General features: G+C 39.4%; 1 protein-coding gene across 6 annotated transcripts in view; it reads right to left on the minus strand.

The window, feature by feature from the left end:
• The window catches only part of ELMO1 (engulfment and cell motility 1), a 303,565-nt gene that overhangs the window by 106,117 nt on the left and 174,913 nt on the right, over window positions 1–22,535 (minus strand). The gene's annotated exons all lie outside the window — the stretch shown is intronic.

The raw sequence follows: 22,535 nt of genomic DNA on the forward strand, positions 1-22,535 counted from the left end.
ATAGAATTCAATGGAAAAATCTTCAGGCTGAAAGATAACCTTTGTCCCAATACTTTCCTTCTCCTTTTGACAGGTGATTTGAGAATGAAGGAAAAGGTGTTGCTAATGCATAGAGACCAAAGTAAGACTAATTTACAAACTGCTGTCTTTCCCCACTCTCTCCAGCCCCAAGTCTGCATCTCCAATATCAGAGCACTGCCTCTCTCTGCAGAGTGAGCAAATTTAGAGGCTGCTCAGTTTTACTAATAAAAAACTTCTTGAATTTTTTTTTTCACTAACTTGCAACCTGACAGTTCTAAACTGAAACAGTTCTATACTTCAGTTCTAAACTGAAACAGAGGTCTAGTCTTGGAAAAATTTGGAGACCTTCTGTATAAGAGCTGTGTGCAAAATTCTACCCTTAAGCCCAATGCTTCCTAACCATCCTTTTCACATGCAGGGACAAACCACATTTACAACCACATAAAAACAGCCACAGGGCTACAATGTGGGAACACAAATCATCATGATTATTCACCATCAAGTTTTAATTACGCCTCTGAGAGATCACCTTCGAAAGGCATGCCACAGATATCTAGCCTACATAAATCAGGGGAAGATCTTGTTGATTTCCCATTCTTGGCACAATTCTTGGAGTTGTAGATCAATATGTCACCTCTCAGGATAAAAGTAGTCCCTCAAGTTTGTAGATGATCTATAGCTGGAACTTTGAGAAAGAAGCTTAGTTCATGTCTCATTATAAATTGCACCGGCAAAAAAAAAAAAAATTAAAAAAAAAAAATCTAATTTGTACCTGGGAGTTTGTGTGGTTCCTACAGTGTGTATTTTTAGTGTCTACCCAACACAATCTTGTCTGTCAGTTGCTTCCTAAATTACAATAAAGACATTCAAGCATCCCAGATTGTTTGAGGAGTAAACAGATTTGACCTGTTATGTTGTTCCTCTGTGGATTAGTAGAAAACAACAGGGGAAAAAAAAAGTGAGAAAAGAGTTGTACCTGCATTTTGCACCCCATCTCTAAACACCTTTTCCCAGGATACAGAATATCATCAGGGTTGAATTTCTTTTAGCTGTGTCAAAAACATCTAGGTATTTGCATATTTTCATAAGCCTGTCTTGAAAGGCCACAGATTATGTGATGGTATTTCAATAAGTGTTTTGCTTGAAGTACAGCAGAGATTTAAATTTCAAAGCTGCTGTGGGGAACTGAATAAGGACAACAGGGATTTCCTCACACAAGACAGACTCCAGGAAAAGACCAGTGCACCAGACCAGACAGCAGGCTGCTGTATCACCTCACTGTTCAAAACACTATGACTAGAAGGCCACTAGCTCAACAGAAACTGGCTGATTGCTGTAAGGGCTCATTATATTTTCCCCCCATGTTAAAAACTTTACTACATAGGTATCTTCTACATGTGGTTTCCACTTGGAAGGGAACGAAAAGATTAACACAGTTTCTTGTTTTATATTGTTTTGTGGAACACTAGTGAGTAACACAAAGATAAGATCATTGTGCCCCCAAAGCTAGAACAGCAGGCAGATATACAGTGATACATCTCGGTAGGCAAGGTACTGCCCTTGGTCTTGAGAAAACTCTGCTTTCTCTCTGGCTCTGCTAAACTACTGTGTTGATACTAATCATCCCCCACTGTGTCTTTAAAATGGCATGTGGTCATTCTGACCTCTCTTGTGAAGTTCTTGAACTCAAGAGATGAAAAAGAGATGATTGCACTGGCATGAAAGCCTTATCTATCATGAAGGGAATGTTTGAAATTAGGAACCACCCAATCCATTATTTACAAAATCCATTCACGATGTTATGGGGGATCAAGATGAAGTGAGTTAAAGAGTCATTTTTCTGTAAATTTGAGGCTTGGATCCATGAAATTGGCAATGCATATAAAAGACAATCACAAATGAGACACTTCATTCAAGGATGTCAGCTATGTACAATCATTCTACAAAATAGAACTTCAACAGACCTGATTAAGTAGACAATAAATAAAAGTGACAAGGTTGCTGTGTATTCTCAAATACCTCAAAAGCAGGGAGTCAGCTTAAATCAATCATATTATTCAGTCAGCCATCTAAACACAGTCACCTGGCAAAAAAGCTGCCACGCAGAGAGGCAGGCAGACACCTGTGGTGAGGAGCCAGCCTCTGTGCCAGGGGTGGTACTAACAGATCCTGTGCACCCTGAAACTCATCAAGAAAAGCATCCTGAAGTTGCATCAGAACAATTTTGAGGTGAGAGAAGCAGTGATACAGAATCCTGAGGGGCAGGTTTGCAAAGTCCCAGGGAGAGAGGGGTTCAAACACGTCTCCCTGTCTTAAAGGTACCTGGGAGTCATGTGATTCAGTCTTCAGAGAGAGCTGTGCTTTCTCTTCCCGAGCTGCTGCTTAATTCAGTGTGAGTCATTTATCCCTTCAGTTGTTTTCCCGAATTTCACAGAATGGAGATGATAACATCTCATCAGAGAGGAGGCGGGTGGAAAGAACCATTGCACTTTCAGAAGTACAGCAAGATCCACAAATGAAGGGTGCCATACGGACCTTGGAAATATCATTTCCACTTGGCATGGCCTCCTCTGGGATTATTATTTGCCAGTAAGAGAAGGACCAAAGAGCAACTAATTCTCACTAGCTCTCAGGAGGAGAAGCAATGTAATTTCGCTTCTTCCTGAGGATGCAGTACAGTAAAAATAACTACTGCCATGACCATTTTTATATCCACAATCAAAAATTCTCTCAGTAATACAAGAACATATAAGAAGAAGAACACCTAATACTGCAGAAATACAGAGATTGCCAGGTTTTCTATACTGCTGATCCCTGCGGTCTGCCAGCAGTAATTTGACTTTGGCTACCCTTCTGGCACATGATAAGGAAACAGCGTAATTTAAAGCAAGGAAGGCCACTGGCAGTGCCAGTGCAGTAATGAAGTAGTAATATTGCTGCCAATCATGTAATTTTCTTTCCTAGGGAACAGTTCTTTTTAGAAGGCTAAACTGGTATTAGAACAAAAGCCACCGAAATTGCCTAGCAACACAGGGCTACAAGACAGCTTCAACATTTTACCTTACCTGATCACATATTTAGTCGGAATAGAAACTATAAGAAATTGCTAAGCATGCAGCAAAACCCATCAACTCAAACTCTGGAGAACATAAGACAATACCATGTCTCTGAACCTGTGAGATCCATAATGGTGCTATGGAGGGAAACTGGAAATAAAAGCATACATAAAATGCATCCTACTTCTGCAAGTTTCTCAAGGCTGAGAATAAATTTTATTATGCAATGAAAAACAAGGATTCCATGAAACTTCAGGACTAGAATGTTCCTGTCATATGCAGCCCTAAGCTCTTCAGTCACTTCCCCAGATTTGCTTTAAAGGTGACTGCAGCTTTGTCAGAAAAGCATATCCTCTCCCCAATATATCATTAAATAAAGGAGCCACTCTAAAAATCCACCTCTTCCACTGTCCCACATAAAAGTGGTGAAAGAAGAACCCTGACTACTGCAGTACAGCTCAATAAAGCCCTGCACTCATCACTGCCAACAGGTCCAGCAGCCCAGAGGTGGCAATAAGAAGGCATCAGACTCACTCTGCCACCTCCAGTGGTGATGGTGAACTGAAAGAAACCAGTGGAGACAGTGGTGTCCACACAGGCAGGCTGACTTGGTAAAGATAACTCCCTTTGCAGCTCTTAGTAAACAGAGATTTCACTGCACCTCTCCTGCTTAGACCAGACCTGAAGGCTGAACACTGTAGTTTGGAAATGCAAACAGAAAGCCAAAATACAAAGAGAGTTAAAAAAAAGGGCTTTTATATGCAACTAGGAAATGAGAAATATTACAAAGATCATCATGCTGATAAGAGTTCCCCAGCTTGTTCAAGTGCAGCCTATTTTTGTTTGTGACAAAACAGGTGCCAATTATAACTAAATCTGAACTGCCTCTGCAATCTGTCACAGTACACTGCTGGGCAACAGGAAAGTTCTCTGCTTCCCTCTTGATTTCTCCAGTACTTCCAGTCCTAAAAAAAGCAGTAATCAATAACAATAAGAAAATGTAGTTTTAAAACCTGACGGATAAATTGGAATACCATTTTCACAAGTGAGGGAGCACTTCATATGAATTAGTCATGTACTTCAAGGAGAAAACTCCTTAAGAGTGGAAACTGCATGAAAAAAACAAGGGCTTAAATTCATCATACCAAAAAAATCAAAATTATTCCTTCAGGAAGAAAAGGACATAGGTCCACAAGCACATATCTCTAATTATGCTCTGGCTTATTTCTAGTATCCCTGAACAACAATGTAGAATTATATACATTGGAAAAGCCCTTCAAGAATATCAGAATGCTAGTTGATTAATGTGAGAAATTTGCTTGGGGCCTATGAAGTCTTTATGTAAAGTCACTTCTAGCAAGCATATAGGAAAAGAGGGAAGTAGACATATTAAGAAAAATCTGTAGAGGGTTGGTTACCAAATAAACATATTACACAAAATTTTCTTACTGCTTCTCTGTCAGGTTCCTGACATCTTGCAAAGCACAGAGGGTAATGATGACATGAAAGCTTAAAAAATACCAATCAAACCACCATATAAAAAAAGCATTTCTCACAATTTTTACTTGAAGTCAAGCAGACACAGGTAGTGGCACTGACAGAAGGCCAGCTAAGCTCAGACTTATGAAGGCAAGCACCTTCTCACATCTGTTCCATGTTGATACCCTGCTCCTTTACCTGTTGCCCTCAAAGAAGCTAGACTTAATCTCATCTCCAGACAAATCAGGAAGAATGCCAGTGGCAATGGGAGAGGGAGATATGCAGCATTTATAAAGAGCAGTGTAAAAGCAATCACCCTGTGTAACCACCCTTTTTAGCCCTAAAATACCCTTTGGCAAGGTTTATTGCTAAATGCTACATTTTGGCACATTTTCTAATAACTTGCAACACCTCAGACACAGAACTGGAGGGCTGGGGTCAGAATCTCCTGGGTACAGAAGAAGCAGACATTTGCTCTGCCCCTGCTTGTGCATCTCCTTGATGTCACCTCCCACAAGCACTGCAATGAGAAGCTGCCTTTCATGGCAGAATTGCTGACTTTTCATGTCTTACTCTGAGTGGTTTAGAGAGCACCAGCCTATTGCTTCTCCTCCTGAAGGGATTCTTGCTAAAAAGCAAATGCTTACCTCTAATTACTCATTGTCTTTATTAGGAAGTTACGCAGACAGTATTACAGGTTATAACTCCTGCCTCTTCAAAGACCTCCTGTGAGATACTTCATCCAGAATACACTCTGGTTACCATTTGAAATACAGACCATGCTGTTTTGATTCACAAGAGAGGAGGAACTGCCAGTGAAAATTAATTCTGCTTTAAGTAGGCTGGCTAAGACTCCATCTGTAAGCAAAACTTAAAGGAGCCTATGAAAACCTGCATGAAAAACACCACAAACCATAACCTGGGAAGTCTATGGATATTTTAGGTTACTCCTTACTACCTAAGCAGCTCCCATTCCCTGCTCCTGGACATGGACCTCCTCATTAAAATCAGATCTTTAAAACCATAGTGCAAAGAAACTTTGTAGTCCTTGTGCAAGACAACTAGAGTAAAGAACACATTTTTGGGGGGTATTTGGTCTCCCAAGTGTGCAAAAGCAGGACAACTACAAGGAGAAAAACCAAATGAAAAAATGGAGAAGCCAACAAACCAACAGTCAAGCCAGGAAGGAAAACAATCTTTTTTCCTGGTACCAAGGCATTCCTCTATTAAAAAAAAAAGGTTACAACTGAATTACTCATGCAGACCTGGCACAAACCATGCATACTTATCATCAGAGGTGTCTGTGTATGAGATGCCTGCTCTGCTGCATTTTTATGACAGGCTGCCTTCAGTGCCCCCATGGTGGGGTATCAGACAGCTGGCTGCCTGACACCTCTGCCTAGTTAGTCAGGCCAGCTTCCAAAATGTAAAAGCTGGGAGGACAAAGGTACAGTTACCTAGAAAGTGAACTAAACTCACCCAGCTCCTCTGCCATGACAGAAAATGGAACAGGACAAAAGCACTCGAAGTTCAACCACTTGCTTTGAATCAACACCAGATATACTCAAAATGCCAAACAAGGTAACAGACTGAGACACAGGAGCAAGTTACATCAATATCAATAAAAAAAAAATAATTCTGTGATTAAGGTGAAGGACTTCACTATATCACAATCCTAGAGCAATGGCACTTCATCTTTCATGCTAGATCTGTTCTGAGCTATGCTGAAACTACATTGCTTGTTCAAGAATCAGGAGATACTAGGCACACCTAGTATCTGCCCTTGACTTCTTTGAAAATATGTGTGGTGCCACCACTACTACAGCCCCCAAAAGGACAACCCACCTTAGCAGTAACACCTCTCCTCCCTCCCCTTCCGCATCTCTGTAAACTGTACCTCCTTTAAAACATGCATATTTATTCATGCATGCACTAAATTGCCAAATAACGTCTTTCCCCTGCCTCTTTGTAAAAATAAAATGTGAGGAAGAAGAAACTGGCCACTGGATTCAACTCTGCACAGGCAAAATCCTATGCAATAAGCCCCAGGCTGGGAACACTCCTTGGCATGTCTAAAGCCCACTCTCTATTCCATTCCTGGTCTGCCATGGGCAATCAGCAGCTCTAAGCTTGGCAGTGACAACATGGTGATCTGTGGGGAAATCTGCGGGCAAATCTTCCCACTTCCAATCCTTCCTGGAGCCCAAATGGACTTGTTGAGGCAAAGGTCATTAACTCATGGTGAAAACTGCACCTTACTTATCTAACTGCAACCACCTACATTATTTTCTTCCCCTACAAATAGTCTTAATCTGTAAATTATGTTTTTAACTCTCTGGGCTAGAGTCCCAAAGTCAGACTGATAGAACAAAAATAAAACTGCTGAAGCATACTCATTTTAACACAGACCAAACTGAGTAATTGCTACTCACAAAATGGGAAAACAGTGATGTGGCAGGGTGCAAGCTGCTCAGGAAACACGGAATCTCAGTGCTTGCTAGTGGTTTTATCCAAGATCATCACCATAACACACTAAGTGCCAAGCATCTTCAAATGGCTTTGTGAACATTAATCAGCCCCTAGAAGGACAGATGTCAAGCTTGACCTCTTGAAAGGCAAAGGAAAAAATCAAGTTAATTAGGCCACAGTCTTAACAAGAGAGGCTATTTAAGTGGCACATTCAGCTCATAAGTTACCCCACTGGAGTTTTTCACTTCATGGACCAATATGAACCAAGCTGTACGACCCTACAGCTGACAGAGCATAGTTTTGGATAGGTAGAACTACTGCCATCAAAAGTTATGTTTTAGAAATGTTTAATTAGGCTGTAATATTGCCCTACTTTATGTTATTGCTCTTCTTTATAGGCTGAAACATTAGACCAGCATTTCAGTCATATCACTATAAAAAAAATAGTATGAAAACTATGAAAACATTGCATTCTGGAAAAACAGGTATCTTGATTAAAGGTATTCTGAAGAGTCCAAATATTTTAAAATTAATTCCTGCCCTTTATCCTATGGCATTTGCATTGTATACTAACAGATATAATTCATTATAACTCCGAACCTTATTATTTCTGAGGAAGCTTAGAGAATCACCTAGTTCAGGTTAAGTGAAATAGTGCATGTTGTCTCCTCATGATGCTGGGAGATAAAAAGACTGCAGGATGCTTGGAGATAAAAAGCCCTTGAGTATAAAACAAGTGAATACATGGGAGACTGGGGAAGGAAAGAGGCCCAGACAACATATTGCTGAGGTCACATCTTTGTAAAATATCAGAATCAGGACAACAGAAAACTTAATTGACAGTATAATGTCTCAGGTATTAATTTCAGCACAGTTTTCCCTGGGAGCTTGTTCCATTGCTTGTGTAGTCCCTAGTTTTACTGTTGTCCTTGTTATTTGATCTATATTTTCTCTTTTGTACTGTAAATCCATTATTTGTTTTGCCCTTGTTGACTACAAGAATTGAATAAAATAATTTTTTCATCATGCCTTGAGGTTCCTGAAAATATTTACATCTTTTCAATCACTTATTCCACCCTGATCATGAGTAATTGCCTAATTTTTCCTTGAGGATCTTATTTGATCAAGTGTACTATCACTCAGTCCAGAAATAAGTCTGCATGCATGAGAATCACAGAATAGATACATAGAAAGATTAAAATAATAATTTCTCACAACAAACAACTTTACAAAAAAGAGGTAGGAAAAACCCTTCAGCTGAAATTTCTTTGTTGGACTATGGCTGAACTTGAAAAGGATCTAAGTTAACCTTAGAAATTCTCTCCTATTACTCCCACTGCAGACACTTAGCAGTTTCAGGCAGGAACATGAAAGTCATCTTGTATATATAGGACCACTCTGTTTTTGCATTTCAACTTAAAATTAGTTCTCAGAATTTAGGATTATTGCTTCGCTGTTTTTTTACAAAGCATTATCCCACTCCGTCTCAAGAGATATTGCATATGAGGCAAGTGAATTATCCTCACTTTTATTAAAATAAACTCATTCATAACAAGCTAAACAATATATACTCATCCGGAAAAAATACCATCATGCCCTAAGAAAGCATTTTCCAAATTTTCTTGACTGAATTTGACCATCTGTGACATCATACATAGGTTATTAGCATCAATACAAAAGTTGTGAAGGAATACATCTGGAAAAGAAAAGTGTTTCCCAGTCTACTGTGAGAAGTTAGAGAAATAACATTTCCAAACCAACCATCAAGAAATAATTGAGATTTCAAATGGTTTTTTGAAGAAATAGCTAAATTTCTCCATCACCAACAGGGCATGTTGGATACGTTGGTTTCAAAATTACTAGGCAAAAGAAGGACCAGCCTGATGCTTTTAGAAAAATAAGTGTCAACTCCTTCCCATTTAAACTTGTAAAAAGTACTGGAAACTTTTCCTGTGTTAGATTAAAATTCAGCAGCCAAGAGTTTTTCCCAGCAAAGAATTACAGAGAGTATAAACGGAATTGAATTCTAAGGCTCTGTGGTTGTGGTTTAGGGATTGTATTTGGATTATTTTTAAACTGAAACCCAACCTGGTTCAATATCTGGAAGTATCTCCTGAGCAGGAACTGGCACAAACTTAGTAAGTTCATTGCTCTTGGCAGCTCAGCGGAATGGCTCAATTGAAAGTAGAAACACTCTATCCCCAGTTGCAAGTTGTTGAGCCTGGACAACTATAAGCTGCTCATTGCAAATATTTCTGCTCCTGCTGGAGAAAACTTGCAGTCAAACTGCTCCATGTGTGTGTATCTGGCTGTCACAGGGTCAGAGCCCTTCCCTTCCCTTCCCTTCCCTTCCCTTCCCTTCCCTTCCCTTCCCTTCCCTTCCCTTCCCTTCCCTTCCCTTCCCTTCCCTTCCCTTCCCTTCCCTTCCCTTCCCTTCCCTTCCCTTCCCTTCCCTTCCCTTCCCTTCCCTTCCCTTCCCTTCCCTTCCCTTCTTCCCTTCCCTTCCCTTCTTCCCTTCCCTTCCCTTCCCTTCCCTTCCCTTCCCTTCCCTTCCCTTCCCTTCCCTTCCCTTCCCTTCCCTTCCCTTCCCTTCCCTTCCCTTCCCTTCCCTTCCCTTCCCTTCCCTTCCCTTCCCTTCCCTTCCCTTCCCTTCCCTTCCCTTCCCTTCCCTTCCCTTCCCTTCCCTTCCCTTCCCTTCCCTTCCCTTCCCTTCCCTTCCCTTCCCTTCCCTTCCCTTCCCTTCCCTTCCCTTCCCTTCCCTTCCCTTCCCTTCCCTTCCCTTCCCTTCCCTTCCCTTCCCTTCCCTTCCCTTCCCTTCCCTTCCCTTCCCTTCCCTTCCCTTCCCTTCCCTTCCCTTCCCTTCCCTTCCCTTCCCTTCCCTTCCCTTCCCTTCCCTTCCCTTCCCTCTCCTGTCTCTTGCTTCCCAAACATAGCATTAGTGCCAATCCCACAGTACAGTAGATGAGTTCCACCACAAACTGGAACCATTACAGAGTAAACTCAACTGATTTCTTCTTGTTACCCATTTATATTTCAGAGGTCAACACCTCCTCAAACAATGAGATGCAAGAGGTTCCACTTTTCCCTAGAAGATTTAATAGGAAGCTAAAACTTACAGTGCTCTTCTTTTTCTTCTAATTTCTGAACAACATGAGGGAAATTTCTTTGAAAGTAAAACCAGCAGTTAAGGTTCTTAAGATGTGAGTCCAAGCTATCAGTTGGTTTTGACAGCACAAGTGTCATTCCAGCTGAAGCTGTGCTCCAGTGGACACCCACACCAGCAGAGGAGGGATTTCTACCACCTCCCAAAAGAAGCAACTTGGACACACAGATAGGGACATAAAGCCACTTGGGAGTGCCACACGTCTGTGCCATAGCCCTGATGTGGTGCCTGGCCTGGTCTCCCCTGGGCCCAAAGAATGGGCAGCAGAGGACCTCACTCCAGTCACGCCGAGACTTCAGTTCCCCAGTTTGGTGATAACACTTGTAAATAGCCACAGTTCCTTGATGCCCTCATGAAGGCTTCAGGTCTCACAGAAACTACAGTTTTCACAGTACCAGCATGAAGGTACCCCAATTATGTGCCAAACTTACTGCTATGCAATTTGCAAGAGAATCTGAATCATATCAAACATTCTCTTTCTTAAAATCATGCCACTTTCTTCACCATAAAACACCCTTTCTCTCTTGAAGTCCATTCTCTCTGACCTACAGGAGGCCTTGCAAGCAAGGCAGATTTTTAATAACTTTGTCATGCAAGAGGAATACAAAAGCAAACACAAGGTTTATACTTAACAAAGAGAGGAGGGAAAGGTGAAATTAGTTATTGCCACGGCTGATCTCAATAGCAGGCACAGCTTCAGAACAAATTTTGAAAGTAAGTAAGAACATACTGAGGTGAATAGAGACTGGAATAAGTATTGCAGAGGCTTACCAGGAAGGGATCAAGTCTGATTCATCTAATCTTTGACAAAATAACTCTTGTTTCTCATGGGTGAAATGTGGTAGGCTTTATCAGCACAGAAGACAATTTAGTTCTCCTGCATCTGACTTAAGAAAAGTATTTTGATATAACTCTGTGTGCCAGGCAGAAAATCAGTAATTCATCTGGACAAAATAGGATTTGAGACAAGAATCAGTGTGGTGGGTGATGTGCAGACCACGCACGAAAATGACAAAAAGGAAAGGGGAGGTATCAAACTAAGGGCAGTACTGCTGGAATTTCTCAGAAGTCAGTCTCAGACTCCAGATTTTGGTTAATCACTTTGGCACAAAAATCTAATAGTAACTCTACAAAATTTAGTGGAGCCCAAAACTGGTGGCATTGCTGATGGTACCATAAGAGAAGATCAGACTGTCATAAAGGAAGGACTTTGAGGCCTGGAGATATCAGAATGGTATGGCACTGAACAGATTTTGAGTAAAAAAAAAGTATTTCTGCTCTAATCTGAGACTTATCAGTTGTAAAAATAAAGAGTAGAAAAAAAGACAATTTGTAGACAGAGCCATCATTACGACAAAAGCAACTGCAATCCTAAACCACAATCAGTGAGAAATTTCTAGCAAGTCGTGAAGTATAAAACTAATGTGATACAGGGCACTGGTAATACACAAACTGAAATAACCTGCAATTCTGAGCACCCATACACAAGACATAGGGAATTAAATGAGAACACAGAAGGAAGGGCTCCTAAAATGGTCAGCAAGTGGAGAATGTTATTGAAATGGACTGAAATGTCTATGTTGGTTTAGTTTGGCACGGTGAAGGTTGAAATGAAATAATACAAATACATGGGGGAGAGGAGAGAAGCAGAAAGAGAATACCTGTTAAATAAAGAACAAATCTGGCGCAAAGATTTACAGATTAAAACTATTTCTGAATATATTTAGACTGGAAATGAAAAGGTTTTGAGCCCTCTCCCGCATGAAAAGAACAGTGATTAGTGTAAGGAAGTAGTTCAATAAATCTGTGAATGGGAATATATGTTGTGTCTACCTGCAGTGATCCAGTTCTAACCCCTCATTTTCACTTCTGTGGTAGTGCTATTTTCTGCATTTATCACTAAATCCAGACCAGCTACTCTTTACTGACTGGGTACCATGGAACTGCTGCATTCATTTGCCCTACCTTAATTTGACTAATGTTGATTTACTGAATCTACAGTTAGAAAATGTACTGATCATAAACAACATACAAAAAAACCCTTCTGTTCTAAGAAAAAGAAGTTACTCATCCTGCACAGTGCCATATTTAAACTTTTGTAATACTTTGCTGGAAACTAAACTGCACTAGTGAGGGTGTTACATCACCAGTCACAGTAAGCATTAGGGAACTCAAGGACAATTCAGAACATTTAAACAATGGTTATGACGTTGCCGTCTTAATGAACAATAATTGTGTGAGCTATTGAATGTATAAAAATGGAAAGTAAACTAAGGAATCTGCCCTGCACTCACACACTCCTTCTGACAGTTTTATAACTATTACAAATATTGCATTGTTACTTTTTCTCCTTACCCAGTTTCAACTACTGTTCTCACGTGACCACCTTTGAAAGTGCCAGTATGTTAAGATTTTCTAACGTTGTGCTTTCAGTTGAAGTGGCTGGAATTTCAGTCAAACATTATAATACCCTCTAAGCTTTGGCAACAGAGCTCACACCTCCTCTGCAGTGTAGAAGTGGACCAAAACCAGCATCATCTACAGTAAGTTTTGCTTATCAGCTGCGGACCAGAATATATCAACTGAGATTAAAATGATTTTTTTCTCTCTAAGACAAGAATCAAACACCACAACTCCATTTCTCTGAGTATTAGGAGAGGGTTAACGTTTCCTTTCTTCCTCTGAGAGTGATTGTTCAGATGGCCTCATAAATATCACTTGTCATGGTATCGCTAGCAGAAAAAATTTGTCCTGGGCACTAATCATTCCATTCAGTCTTGGCTTGATGGGAGGCAGAACACAGCTATTCTAACAAATCAGCTCTCCAAAACTCCAGAAAGACGGTGTAAAAGTCAACTCCAACCTAGACTTCCATTGATAGAGAAAAGAACAGGAAGAGAGAAATGAGGCACAATAGTTCTTATTAAATAGATTGCTTACTGAATAGTTTACTGATGTTTTCCTCTTAAAGAGATTATCTCTCTGATAAATCATCACACAGAGTCTTAATACTCACCTCTCATTTAAACACCAGTATTTGAAAGCTGGTGCACTATTTTTTAGTAAATACCTAATTGCATAAATGCAGGAAAATGTTAACCCCAGCCACGCACCCCACAATGATGGTGCTGCCACATCTAGTACTGAATCTGACACAAAAGAAGATTCTTTAATTGTGCTTTGAATATATTGTTCACTGCCTACAAACCTTCACTTTCCCCATGCTGAACAACATTGCTACTGAGGGTCACTACAGGTCTCCAGCTGCTCTAAACTCTTGCCAAACTAAGCTAGGAGTTACTCCAAATTTCATATTTGGGAAAAAAAAAAAACTGGAAATAGAGAAATTGTTTTTTAACAGAATGCAAAAGAACACCTGCTTGATATGAACATGTCCTAGAAGAGCCATGACTCTGATCCAATGATAGAACTAAGCAGAGTACTCCAATGCATGCTTGTGTCATAAATCTCCTTATTTTACGTCATAAATCTCCTTATTTTTTGTATACATCTCAACGTCTCAATGAGAAGTATTTTAGCTGTGATAGGTATATCAGTAGAAAAAAAAAAAAAGGACTATTTATATCACAAGAGAAGTTTATAAGTCGGTTTTTTTTAATGAATGGTTTTGATTCTCATTTTCCTTGACTCATGGCAGAGAAGTTGCCTGCAATTTGGTAAACTTTGCAGATAATAATGAGTTGGACATTAAAGATTCAAGCTTCATCAAAATATTCCTAGCATATAATGGTTTGGTTTGGAAGGGACCTTAAAGGTCATCTAGTTCCAACCTCCTGACATGGGCAGGGATATATTCCACTAGACCAGGCTGCTCTGAGCCACATCAAACCTGGCCTTGAACACTTTGAGGGATGAGGCATCCACAACTACTCTGGGCAACCTGTGCCAGTGCCTCATCACCTTCACAGTAAAGAATTTCTTCCTAATATCTAATCTGAACCTATTCTCTTTCAGTTTGAATCTATTCCCCCTTGTAAATAGGTCTTCATCTCTCCTGCAGGTTCCCTTCAGGTGCTGGAAGGCTGCAATTAGGTCACCCGGAAGCCTTCTCTTTTCCAGGATGAACAATCCCAATTCCCTCAGCCTTTCCTCATAGAAGAGCTGCTCCATCCCTCTAATTGTCTCGGTGGCCTCCTCTGGACTCGCTCCAACAGGTCCAAGTCCGTCATGTGCTGGCACCCCAGAGCTGGATGCAGCCCTTCAGGTGGGTGTGTGTATGTGCTTCTGCCTTTCTCTCTCATTATTGATCTCTCCAAGTGGTATCTTCCAACCTGCAGTGACAGAGCTGTCAGATGTCTGACACGCAAACAGAGGAAGAGCAGAGGGACAATTGTACTAGACCAACTGGTGTTTGACAAAGAAAAGCAACCAACTTCCAGGCTTAAGGAAGAGCTTGCACACTTGGGAGCATTTCTTTTGTTTCTGATACAATCAGAGAAATACAGCAAGCTTTTTGCTAAAAGCTTGTCATATTATTTTGTAAAAACATTTTTTTATCCATTAGCCTAAAAAAAATTACTTCTCTTAACAAACTTTGCCTGTTTCAGAAAATAGCATAATACTATAAAAGCAAATGGCTGTCACTATCTTGGAGCCCTTCCTGAACTTGACTGGGAAGATCTAGAATTCCTTCAGAGAGAGATGGAGACATAGCTGTCTTTCTTCCATTTTTCCTATTTTCAAATAAAAGCTCATTACCAAATATTGTTCAAATAGATGATAAATATTCAAATGTTCAAAGATAAATATTTACTTTAGTAATCCTATCGGTATGTCTAGAAATGGACACTAAGCTCTCAAAGGACTTACAAAGTTCACAGGTGGAAAGAGATCTCCCAGAAAAAAGATATGCAGGTCACACAATTTAAAACAAACTGCAAAGACTCCACAGAACACAAACTTCCTGACAGATAATGACAGCTTCCTTTCAATGAGATGTAATGAAATAGAAGAAGGAATGCAAAATGTTATGATAATCTCTACTTCTCTAGACCAGCAGTATTGATCTATTCACAATACCAAAGACATAGGTAAAACCATGAAAATTTGCAGTGACTTATTTTCACAGCAGCTCAGGCCTCACCATCAGTACCTTGAGACACTGGATCTCCACTGCACTGTGCCTATTTCCACAGCAGGAACCTGTTGGCAAGGCTCCTGACACTGATCCCAAGCCTCAGTGCTTGGGCTAGAATCTCTTCTTCTCCCAAGAGATTAAAACAATTCTATTTCATCATGAGTGTCATCTAAAGCCAAGTGCAGAAGAATCCACAGGCTCCTGAATCACATGAGCACAGGGAGCAGCAATTTTGCTAGTTCCCTGAAGGCAGCACTGGGGAACAGGTAATGTTTGTGACAGTCAGCTGCTATCACACCCAAACCAGAAAAGTCTCAGTTATGTGCAGGTCAAACTCCATTAGATCCTCCATACACACAGAGGAGGTGTAGGTCTGGTTCAGAAGTGCAGCAGCACTGGCACAGAGGAGGGGTGGTTTTTTAATAAAGTAGCCCAAGTACTGTCTGAGTCATGTGGAAGAGCACTAGGGCTTAGCCCACTACTAATAAATACAAGACTAAACAGGAACAAAAAGAAACCCAGAGACTCCTGAGCACAGATTTTGTGGTGGGAATTCAACGGGGGTGGATAAAGGAAGCAGTTAGAGGGATGTGGTATGCGTGTGCGAGTGTGTGTTTGGTTGCTTTTTCTTTTTAAACTTTCTTCCTCCACTTTAGAAAATAGTTATTTGCATATTTGCTGGATACAAGCCATTCTTATGACTCAAACCCTCCTGCCTAAGAGATTGAAAAATAATAAAAAAATGATACTGCTCTACTAGCAGGCACAACAGAATTATTCACAGAAAAAGGTAGAGCATTGCTTGACACAGATAAAAAGAGAAACACCACATGGCACTTGTGATCAGGGACCTGAAACATCAAAACAAACCATTTTAAGGATAGAAGAAGGAAAAGAGAATGTGAGAAATACTTCTGTTCTACTAGCATTAATCTGTCTCAAGACAGAGTATATCTTGCAAACATTTCCATATTAATGTCTTCTAATTAATTTGAGGAGCAAGTATCTAAAGTCAAAGAGACTATTCACATTACTTTGTTATTGTACATACATTGAAACAGACAAGTGTCAGGAAGTCTTTGGCAACACTGTTTGAAGAACAGCATTAATACATTGCTGTATGGGTTGGCTTTTTTCCCTCTGCCTTTTCAGTTTTGATTAAGTCTGTTTAAAAGTCTAAAGAAGATGAAGCACTCTTGCACAGACAACAGTTGAAAATATTTTGAGCCCTGCATTTATTTTAGTACTTTTGGAGGTCTTTCTTAAGTGTGTAGGACTAATTGGTAGCAATCCAAGTGAAATTATACAAGCCTGTATTCAGTTATTCTTATGGATGAAAAACTTTTGCTAAAACTGATATATGGGAAGATCTGGTCTGCAGGAAAAGGATGAAATTACATACAGACTCAGTAAGTAGTATCTTAGTTAACACATAGAAGAAAGATAAAGAAAAATTTCTGAGAACATCCCAGGCTGTGATCTCAGTAAAACTGGTAATTTACTTTTTAATTTTCTGTGATTTTTTTTTTTTCTATTTTATATAAAAGAATATTGATCTAATTTTTCTTTTCTCAAACCTTCTTACAACTTTTTGGGTCATTTTGGGGGTGGGAGGAAGCAAAGCAGGTTTCCCTGAACATAAATCACTTCACACTTTTTATTGACCCATGTAACATAGATATTATATGCTTTAGACTACTCATGTTAGTGTTGCCAAACTGGGGTTTTTGCTGGTTATCTGTTTTTCTTCAGGTTTTTCTTTTTGGTAGTGTTGGGGTTTTTTAACAGCACAGGAGGGAGGAGCATTAGATGGAGCCCAACAGGCTCAGTGATGGAAGAAAAGATGGGAGAGTCTCTGACCTCTGTGAGTGAGTGGCCTAGCCTGTGTCTGAGAAAAAGGTAACAACACAAAAGCTGATGAAGGTAATCTGCCAGTAGGAAGCCATAAAATTGAGTTGGGTGAAGACCTTTTTTATCACAGGTTGACTTGGCCTATAAGACTTCCCAAAGTATCCCTACCATATAATAAACAAACAAACAACCCCCTGCATACTAAGCAAACAAACAAACAAAAGAAACAACACAATGCACCCCCTGCCCCAAATCACTGTATACTCAGGATCTGTCATAAATATCTAAGTGTGAGACCTGCTCTCTAGATCTCATTTCCAGGTGTTCTTCTCACAGAAAAAGGACTGATGAACGTCACATCTCCTAAAAAGCCCATCCATCTCCTGATGAACTCAGAAGGGCACATCTTTGAAATCTAAATAGTGTTCAACTTGTACGTCACCTTCCAAGGAGAGTGGCTGACAGGTCAGTTCTTCCAGACTTTATCCAATGTTGCTCAGGCTTACTGTTGTATTTGCAAGAGTTCTCATCAATCACTCTGGCAGTTCAGATTTACAATGGTGTTGGACTTCCAGGACCCTATGTCAAAAATTTTCTATGGATTCAACTTAGGCTGGACTCTGCTTTTCCTAAGAGAATCCACACTTTCCTCTGCATTGCACCAAATGCAAGGGTAAAATTTCATCTTTTATGTCCCTCTGCATAGAAACAGAAGCAAATATGAGGAAGTTCTAAAGGCACAAGTTTTTCCTGTCATCAAAAGTTCAGATACGTATTCTTTTTCCCTATACTTATTAATCTTCATAAAATAAAAATTGCATATTTTGTATGTGGGACTCCATGGTTGGCTATGATCTAGAGGAAGTATAAAGCAACTGAAGTGATCAGTGTTATATCAAGCAACTCAATAATGTTATAGCAACCAACTGTCCCTCTACTGCACCAACATCCATCAGATAAAATAATTGATAGTGCCCCAATCAATTGGTGTAAGGGAAATAGAGTCATTATATGATGGTACTGTGCCAGGGGATCAATATCTCCTTCAAACACAAACATCTCTGCCTGGCTTTGACATTAATTACCCACAAATAACTCCACATTGATATGCCAGTGGGAGACCATTATCCTAAGTCAGCATTTAATAACTTTGGTAATCCCCTTTAATCCTCACCGTGCTGACCTTACCTCTCTTGACAGCCACCACTTCAGGATATCTCTCAACTCCTTCACTTCCCACACAAAGGATTTGTAGTCACATTTGTGTCTCATGCAATTTCCTATTCGTCTTCTCTTTTGCTGAAAATTTATGCCATCAGACCTGGAGGTTCATGAAATTGACCTCACAGACAAGGTGCATGGTAAATGCCAGGAATTCCACTGGCACATCAATGGAATTTCCAGCCTTCATGTGCACTTTCTATCTACTGTGGAGTCATTTGTGACACCTACTATCAATATTTACATTATAAATGTCAGCAGTGATTTTTGGTCTGTGATGGCAGCCACATTAAGCTTTCCCCTGAAGCCCAAAATAAAAAAAATCAATAACATAATGGAAATAAACATTATGGAAGATTTTATTTTGGTTTTCAGAAGATCAATGAGAATTGTCTTCTTGTGGATTTAGACATCCATGTAAATCCCCAAGATCCCACAAGAATCTGTTAGTGTCTAACTAAGAGTCAGATCACTACAAAGATGTTCCTTACCCTGAAGGAAAAAAAAAGTCTGTTTTCAGAAAGCTATTTTCTCTATATTTTATAAATCCACCCTTCTCTTTGTTATTTTGGGTTGAAGTTGACTAATGCACCCAAATTTTTAGGAAGGATAGGCACAGATAGACAATAGGTAACATCTGGCTCCTTTTCTTAATAAAACAGGATAAAAAAACTTTGCCTTTCAAAGTGTAGAATAAAACTTAAAAATATGAAGTCAAAAAGCTGAAATATGCAAAGGCAAAAAAACTAAAAAAAAAAAAGCAAGCCCTAATGACAAGATAAAGAATTATTTTCAAGAGTCATGGTGTTCAAATAGCTCACATCTTAAAGCAAACACAGCAAGTAGCATGCGATTTGATTTTGTGTTGTGTCAAATATCTAAAACAGCACCACATGGAGTGAAGTTCATTATGATATGCCAATGAAGCAGACTCAGATGATGAAAATCATCTATCTTGGAGCTGTTTCTGTGGGTTGTCAAAGAGAAGCTGGTAAATGCACCAACACCAGCAAATTCTCACAATGAAAAAGAGTAGAAGCGTATTTTCACTGAAGAAAACAACTGCCCCATATGGTGGTTGCTTTTTTTATCTACAAGAGACCTACTCTTCTGCATGCTATACTCCCACAGTTCTTGCCACCTCCTATCCTATATCTTTAGTAAAGCTGTGTCTCTTTCTTCTGAAAAGGTTGTTTGTTTTTTTTAATTTGGAGATGGCAGAGAAAGTTACCAGTATGACAGGTAAAACCAGAGATGATTTGATAGATATCCTCAATGAGCTGTTAAAATACACCCTAAGTATTAGGGATGCTTAGACTACTCAAATTATTTTGAAGTTTCATAAGTAAACCCAAGGTATTATAACGTGAGATAAAAACTGGTTTAAACCTTTTATTGTTTTGTAAGTAAGATTCTTAAGAGACTAGTGGAAGAAAGCAACTCAGTGTATTGCAGGCTCTTCCTTGATTTTTTTATCAGCAGGCCATAGTTTAGATAAACAGGAAAGAGCGTATTTCTTGTTTCTCCTTCTGACATCAGGCACATCCAGAAACATAAGCACAAGCAGATTGCAGGCTCCATTGAGACAACAGAAGAACTTTATGAAGAAATTTAAATGGGGAAAGTGCATTTTATAGTATTAAATCGGGTTGTCTAATGCATAAATCATATACTCTATCCTAGACATCGCAGAGACAACCACTAAATGAAACCCTAAACCATAAAGACAGTCTTTGAGTTTTCCAGGACTGCAACAGCTGAAGTTCAGCATAGTGCCTCTTGTCCCAGTCCTACAAAATAAACCCCAGCAGTTTTTACAACATTTGTTTTCCTCCCGCAATATAAGGAACAACAAAAAACAGACCCCAAGGCACATTTCATATACAATTATTTTAAAAGACAGCTCATATGCTATAATGTTCAGCCAAGTTGCTTTTAGAGTATCAATTTTATTTTTCCAAAATCTTGGGATGTAGCTTGAATCTCATTTTATTGCTATGTGCTGTAAAATCATTACTCACACATTTGGTCTTTGATTTTCTCAGACCCTTATATCAAAAGAGAAAAGGTTAAATTCATTAAAACACACCGAAATTGCACATAATTTAAAATAGATTACTAACAACCTGCTCAAGACTTCTATATTTGTATTCCCTAAAAATTTAGGCAATTCAATTTCTGGCTTACTTTTAACTACTCATAACTGGACAATTGAAATTATGTGGGAGCAGATATAAAATGTCTGAGCTGACTCATTTGAACAAGCCTGAAAAAGACATGATGTACTTTTAAATAAATATTTTAAAATAGTAGTAGTTATTTGACAAAAATTAATACACAAAAACACTTAGCAAAAGTAGGCTGCATACATCCACACTTCCTTGTCAGAGGTGTAAGTAATGAAATACAAATTTAATGAAGATAGAAGTTCAGTGAACTAATATGCCTGTCTAGTACAGTGATTATGTTAATGTCTGTTGCTATTTCAAATCTTCCTTACGTACAGTATTCAGAGCCTGGCATCCAGGTTCTGCATTACTCACCCAATGCATATCCCTCAGCAGCTGTAGGAAACACAGGCTGTGCCTTCACACTGTCTACATTCAAACACCTCTCCCTTCACTTCTGTTTGTATGCAAATGATGATAGTCTCTGACACAGGACATTGTGCATTTTATAGAGAGAACATACTCATTCTGTGGGGAAGATGCTGAATTTCGATAGCTCCAAGGTATTTGGGGGAGGAACAAAGGCTTACATTCAAACAGCCATATGTGTAAAAAAAAGTATGTTCCTTTGAACCCCAGTTTTCTTCTATGTCTGCCTTTGGGATGCTCCAGTGCCATTCTGACTGCTAGAGAAGCACTGACTCCCAGAGCTGATCTGTTGCTGCTCCACAGAGAAGAATTGCAGACCCAACATGTGTTTCCTTGTGGTGGCCAGAGAGCAGCGCTCCTGACTTTGCATTTGGGAAGAGGCTGTACAGGACAGCCTTAAGCTCTGTATCACCTTTCCTGAACATGATGTGCATGCTGCATTGATTCCTTTGCCATTAAGTGTAATAATGAGCTTCCTTTTCTGTCCATGTCACCACTAAATGTAGGCCATGATGAAGATAGCACCCATTGGGTCTGCTGTGTTGTCAGGTAACAAGTGAAAGAACCTGCCTTTTATTGATTTATGCTGGCTTTTAGTTTAAGACAGTTTCTTTTTGTTCACCCCCTTTTGTTCCCTTGAAATATAAGATTTAACATAATACAATGGAAGGGCATTTATTGCTGCTAATAGTGAGCTCTAAAGATCAAAGCAAACCAGCCAGCTTCACTTGAGTTATCTTGATGCTTGTACTAAATGAATATCAGCAAAACAGGTGATTAAATATTATGTGTAATATATGAACCTGATACAAAATACACTGAAGAGTAATAGGCAGACACAAGACTAAAAATAATAAATTATTGTTGTTGTTCTTATTATTGCTTTGTCAAGCTCTCCTACAAAACTTAAGATGAAGTTAAATAATAACTGAAGTCAAATTTAAAAATGCAGCCCATGGGACTACCTTAGAAGTGTTCTGAATACAGAATACTCACGAGTTCATGGTCTGTTGTTGCAGCTTAGCATTTTCTGAACAATGACAAGCAATTATCACTGATGTAATGCTCCCTCTTAAAAGTACTCCTCATAAGAAGATGTGAGAGCAATCTCAAGTAGACTGTGATTTCATTGGAACTGAGAGTTAGATTTGTCTATATTTTATAAACCATCTGGAGAACTACTAGATTTGTAACCATTTCCCCTCTGATTATGAATTCGTGGACAATTTTGCCCATGCCTAGCTGCCAGCATTGCTCAACTTCACAACAGTCAATCAGATTCATATTCTCCTAAAATAGTTGTGTATTTTTCTGCTATGTTTAAAATAAAGGGAACCAATGTTTTTGTCTCCTGAAGGGGTGTGTGTGTGTGCTCAGCTAAAAGCCTGAGGTAAAAGTTCTCCCAAGAGGCTTTTCAAAGACACTAAGAACCTGTGTGAACTATTTAGGTTATGAATGCTTCATTCAGGTTAATGAAGCAATTGAAGGTGTATAAGGTTTCAGTGTCAAGCAAGTACCTAACTTTGGCATGCTACAGGTAACGGTGTTACAGCCCCTACAGCTTTCACAGTGTAAATTAG

The sequence above is a fragment of the Haemorhous mexicanus genome, chromosome 1 (genome assembly GCF_027477595.1).
Source record: "Haemorhous mexicanus isolate bHaeMex1 chromosome 1, bHaeMex1.pri, whole genome shotgun sequence".
In the NCBI taxonomy this organism is placed as follows: domain Eukaryota; kingdom Metazoa; phylum Chordata; class Aves; order Passeriformes; family Fringillidae; genus Haemorhous; species Haemorhous mexicanus.